Genomic DNA, 6,000 nt, shown 5'->3' with positions numbered 1-6,000 from the left:
AAGTAGGAATGCATATTTTACAGTGGTCATAACTTTTGCTTTTGCAGAAACTTGTCAAATGAGTAAAATATTGTTATTTTTGTTATTTTATGAAGAACACATTAATACATGTAATGGAATAGAAAGGGTCAGAGATTAATTTTTTTATTTACTGGCAGATGAAGTTGTCAAGACAATCTCCATCATATTTGACAGGTCTTGATGGTCTGGGGAGGTCCCCACCGCTTGGAGAAGGGGAAACATCACCCCCATTTTTAAAAAGGGAAAAAAGGAAGACCCGGGGAACTGTAGGCCAGTCAGTCTCACCTCTGTGCCTGGCAAGATGATGGAGCAGATCCTCCTCAAAAACATGCTAAGGCACTTGGATAACAAGGAGGTGACTGAGGACAGCCAACATGGTTTCAACATGGGTAAATCGTGCCTGACCAACTTGGTATCCAACTTGGTGATGGGCTTACAGCGTTGGTGGACAAAGGGCAGGCAACTGACATCATCTACCTGGACCTGTGCAAGGCATTTGACACTGTCCCGCGTGATGTCCTTGTCTCTAAATTGGAAGGACATGGATTTGACAGATGGACCACTTGATGGCTCGACGGACGCACTTAAAGTGTTGCAGTCAGTGGCCTGATGTCCAGGTGGAGACCAGTGATGAGTGGTGTGCCTCAGGGGTCCGTACTGGGGCCAGTGCTGTTTAATATATTTGTTGGTGACATGGACAGTGGGACTGAGTGCACCCTCAGCAAGTTTGCTGACGACACCAAGCTGTGTGGTGTGGTTAACACACTGGAGGGAAGGGATGCCATTAGAGGGACCTGGACAGGCTGGAGAGGTGGGCCAGCATGAACCGCATGAAGTTCAACAAGGCCAAGTGCAAGGTCCTGCACGTGGGTCTGGGCAATCCCAAATACAAGTACAGGCTGGGCGGAGAGTGGCTCGAGAGCAGCCCTAAGGAGAAGGACTTAGGGGTACTGATGGATGAGGAGCTCAACATGAGCCGGTAAAGTGCACTTGCAGCCCAGAAAGCCAATCGTATCCTGGGCTGCATCAAGCAAAGTGTGGTCAGCAGGTCGAGGGAGGTGACTCTACCCCTTTACTTTGTTCTTGTGAGACCTCACCTGGATGACTGCATCCAGCTCTGGATCCCCAACATAAGAAGGACATGGATGTGTTGGAGCAGGTCCAGAGAAGGGCCACGAAGATGATGAGAGGACTTGAGTACCTCTCCTACGAGGACAGGCTAAGAGAGTTGGGGCTGTTCAGCCTGGAGAAGAGAAGGCTCTGGGGTGACCTTATAGAAGCCTTCTAGCACCTGAAGGGGGCCTACAAGAAGGATGAAGAGGGACTTTTCACAAGGGTGTGTAGTGATAGGACAAGGGGGAATGGCTGTAAACTAAAAGAGGGCAGATTTAGATTAGATATTAGAAAGAAATTCTTCACCATGAGGATGGTGAAACACTGGAACAGGTTACCCAGAGAAGCTGTGGCTGCCCCCTCCCTGGGAGTGTTCAGGGCCAGGCTGGATGGAGCTGTGAGCACCCTGGTCTACTGGAAGATGTCCCTACTCATGGCAGGGGTGTTGGAACTAGATGAGCTTTAAGGTCCCCTCCAACCCTTACCATTCTATGATTCCATGATTAATGTAAGCAGATCTAAAAAAGTCATAGCAAAAATTGAGAATTGCAGGGTGACAGAGAGGTGTCTGAATCAGTATAAAGTTTGAATCTTAATATCTGCTTTTTCTAGCAGCTTTACCATGGTTCATATGCTGACAAGAAATCTGCTGCCCTTTGAACATGACATTAAATATCACAGGAAGTAAGCTGGCATTTTGTCAGTTCTCTTCTTCTGTCTCCTGGATGTTTGGTAATGGACTGAGATTCCCATGACGACAGCAGTAGGGGAAGATGGCGCTCTCTAGTTCTTATTCCAGAGAGTTTCGCAACTTATTTGGCCAGAATTTGAAACACTCACTGTGCACAGTCTTCTGGAGACACTGTGAAAAGCAGATGTCTTCTGAGAACTTCAGGCATTGAACAAACAGTGATCTGCATGCTGAAGGAAAATTTAAAAAAAGCAGCAAGAAGAAAAGGGAAGAAGAACTGGATTTAGAGCATGTAAAGAGTAAGTAAAGAATTTTTTTTAATAGAAACGTAACATTTTACTGGAAGCATGGCATTTTACAGAACGAAGGCAAGAAGATTTTCTCGGTTCAGTTGGAAATCAAACACTTTCCTTATGCAGTAAAGTATCTTACTCTAGATGTAGATCGTAAGGCAACTACAAGTTATATGCTCCATTCTCAAAGCTGAGATATTCATTTTGGAAGAATAGTCTTGAAGTACTTTTTGACTTAGAAGATCCTTCCATCTACCTATGTCAGAGTAATACTTCTGCCTTGACAGATCCTGAGAAAAGCAATACAGTTTCCTTTTTATAAATGATAAACAAGGTAGAGATTAATGGAATTTATAGATATCTATATAAATATGCATATATACATATATGTGTTGCTCAGTATATCAAGAAACTTTACTGAGTGTTGATGTGTCAGGTAGTTAACATGGGAGTGTTCAAGGTCAGGCTGAATGGAGCTCTGAGCAACCTGGTCTAGTGGAAGATGTCCCTGCTCATGGCAGGAGGGTTGGAACTAGATGATCTTTAAGGTCCTTTCCAAGGCCAAACATGCTATGATTCTGTGATTCTATGATTCTATGAGAATCACATTTGAAAATTTTGGAATAATGGACATTCAGGAAAGAAGTGACAGTCTTCATTGTCCTGATCATTAATTGTATTACCATAGCCACAAAATAAAGTAATATTTTCTGTCTTTAAATGTCAATATTTTTCATTTTCTCTACTGTGCACAAAACATATTTTTAAGCACTCACATTGAAATTTCTATTATTTTTTCTGACAGAAAATTCTCACTTTTAGTCTGAACATGCTACAATGTAAAATAACTCTGCGTAGTAAATGGATGCTCAGAAAGTCAAAGATCAGGAGTTTATTAAACCAGACTAAAAGAGAAATGCATATTATTTTTTTTTTAAAGTGTTGGCTCTTATAGATTTAAAGCTTAAAGTGGCTTTTTATGCTTGGGATAAGCTAAGAAGGAGGAAAAAAATGAAGAACCTGGTTAAAGTGCTTACTGTGTAAGAAGCACTGCAGTAATATCAGCTACGAATTTTAAGCGTATGAATTAAACTTATCCTTAATGGTCAAATACCATATCCCGTTAATCACTATAAAGAGAGCAAGAAACTTGTTTAAAATGGTCTTTTCATATACAAGTTTCAGATGGACAGATGTGAATGCTGCTGAGGCCTAACTATTTTAACATTTTTGCTCTTTATTCATACACAATTACAGGTAATCTATAAAATTGAGTTATTAAAAAAGAAGTAGTCAGAACTTTGTTAGGACTTGGCAAGATTTCTGTCCATTTCCATGAATTTTAAGAGCCATTGAAGCAGTCACTCGGTCACAGAGCAGGAAAAGAGCAAGATGAAATCAACAGGCCGTGATAAACATCAAGCAGGAGTTTCCAAAAAGCCCTTGTTTAGCGTTAGCATAGCGTGGCAGCAGCTCCTGATTACCCCAGAATCTCTGAAGGTGAGATCGAATAAAGGAGAACAAAGATCTGTAAGACATTACATCCAGGTAAAAGACAGAAAGTCTAGAGTCAAACTACTCAGAATGAAATCATAATTACTCTCAAAACATTATGTCTGTGTCCAGTGTAGCATTAACTACAATGACTATGAGCTGTTGGCTGCTCCATAAGTATGCTTTACCACCATACTTAAACTGGCTGTAGGAGCGGATCTCATATATAATACGCTACGTGAAACGGAAGACTGTGACAGTGCTTCATATACATTCTAGTAAATTAAATGGGATTGAAAAAAAAAAGCAAAGAGTGAGAAATTTGTAAATAGAAAATGAGTATTCAGTGTTCACTGTGCCTTTAAGTACAGCATACTGCCAGCTGCAACAGCTCCGATTTAGTGTTTCTGTTGGGAATCAGCATGTTGCAATTCCTCTTTTGCTGTTTTTTTGTTTGTTAGTTAACTTCCCTCAATCTAGAATAAAAGTAAATCAGCCTGGAAAAAAAAAAAGGTTTGCTCTATATGTATAACAACAAAACCATCACAAAGAGATCGAGGAAGAAATAAGTGAGAGAAATCATTTCTTGGTTTTGTTAAGGCTGTGCTTGCTGTTCTCTTTCTAAATACTTCACAGTACAATTTTGGGTTTGAATCAAAAAAGGGAAAAAAAACCCACCCCTCATCTGGCAGCGGAAATATAAAGCCACAAGCAGCCAAATATTTAGCTCCAAAAATCATAAAGAAAATAGTATTCATGTCAACACCCAGATGCAAAACAGACTATAGGTTCAGTGATCAGAACCTTTCCATGTGATTACCTGACAGACTCATTGAGACATTGCAGAGAATAAAAAAATACCTTCTGTGGTTTATTAGGGTTTTTTTGCAATAAAGACGACCAGCAAGTCATCTTATACTGCTTGCCACATAGAGAGCTGCAGCATCTGTCATAATGAACAACTGAGAAGATTCCGGGTATCAAAATTTTTTTATAACTACGGATCAAATCAAAAAGAAAACATCCGTGGTGCAGTTCAGATATTTGGTTACAGATGCCATTCCTCTGTTTGGCAGTGCTTCTGTTATGCAACAGTCACTCAAATGAAAAAATTGAAACTGACATTCCCTTGCAGAAAAACAGGGGAAAGCGCTCCAGTAAAAATTTTCAAGATTTGCCTTTTACTACTTAAACTCCTCTAAAACAGTTGACTTCAACAGATTCTGAATCTGAAATGCATCTGTCAAATGAGTATGAAAAGAAAAAGAAGAAGTAGAAGAAGTAGAAGGAGAAGAAGAAGAAGAAGGAGGGAAAAGAAAGATTTCTAACAGGAAGTAAACCTTGTTGCAATTTTAAAAAGTAAAACAGTGTTGGCGGTGAGTCATAAGAAAGGAAGTAAATACAAATTAACATGCAAGTAAGCATTCATTTGTTATCAGTAGTATAGCCCCTCTACCCCTTAGACTGTAGGAGCCTCAGAGAAGGAACATCAATGCGAGTGACCAAAGCTGCACCACACTCATGTTGTACAATTTGAGGAACAGTAGAACTGATGGTCTGATTAGACTGCCTAGCTGAGCCCAGGTAGTTTGGACAGATCTATATATAGTCATGATGTTCTTTTGAACTGGCTGAATGGCAGAACTCAGAGCCTTGTTATCAGTGGCTCTGAGTCTAGTTGGAGGCCTGTAACTAGTGAGGTTCCCAGGGGTCAGTACTGGGCCCAGTCTTGTTCAACTTCTCCGTCAATGACCTGGATGAAGAGTTAGAGTGTACCCTCAGCAAGTTTGCTGACGATACAGAACTGAGAGGAGTGGCTGGTATACCGGAAGGCTGTGTTGCCATTCAGCAAGACCTGGACAGGCTGGAGAGTTGAACGGAGAGGAACCTGGTGAATTTCAACAAGGGCAAGTGCAGGGTCCTGCACCTGAGGCAGGAGTAACACAATGCACCAGTACAGGCTTCAGGATGACTTGCTGGGAAGCAGCTCTATGGAGAGGGACCTGGGTGTCCTGGTGGACAACAAGTTAACCGTGAGACAGCAGTGTGCCCTGATTACCAAGAAGGCCAATGGGATCCTGGGATGCATTCAGAGGAGTGTGTCCAGCAGGTCGAGGGAGGTTCTCCTCCCCCTTTACACTGCCCTAGTGAGGCCCCATCTGGAGTACTGTGTCCAGTTCTGGGCTCCCCACTTCAAGAAAGATGAGGAGCTACTGGAGAGAGACCAGTGGAGGTCTACGAGGATGATGAGGGAACTGGGGCATCTCTTCTGCAAGGAAAGGCTGAGGGAGCTGGGCTGGTTTAGCCAGAAGAAGAGAAGGCTGCGAGGGGACCTTCTAAATGCCTATAATTATCTTAAGGGTGGGTGTCAAGAGGATGGGGCCAGGC

At 42.0% G+C, this 6,000-nt stretch overlaps 1 protein-coding gene across 5 annotated transcripts in view; it reads left to right on the top strand.

Annotated features, from left to right (window-relative positions):
- The first annotated feature begins 1,998 nt into the window (after positions 1-1,998).
- The window catches only part of CDH19 (cadherin 19), a 153,810-nt gene continuing 149,808 nt past the window's right edge, over positions 1,999-6,000 (top strand). For all 5 annotated transcript variants that reach the window (XM_075416536.1, XM_075416535.1, XM_075416534.1 and 2 more), the window contains exon 1: positions 1,999-2,124. The gene's annotated coding sequence lies outside the window, so the exon portion shown is untranslated. The remainder of the gene's footprint in view (positions 2,125-6,000) is intronic.

Source organism: Opisthocomus hoazin, chromosome 3, assembly GCF_030867145.1.
Source record: "Opisthocomus hoazin isolate bOpiHoa1 chromosome 3, bOpiHoa1.hap1, whole genome shotgun sequence".
Taxonomy (NCBI): Eukaryota; Metazoa; Chordata; class Aves; order Opisthocomiformes; family Opisthocomidae; genus Opisthocomus; species Opisthocomus hoazin.
Note: the sequence above shows the minus strand (reverse complement) of the source record. Positions and strands in the feature narration are given on the sequence as shown.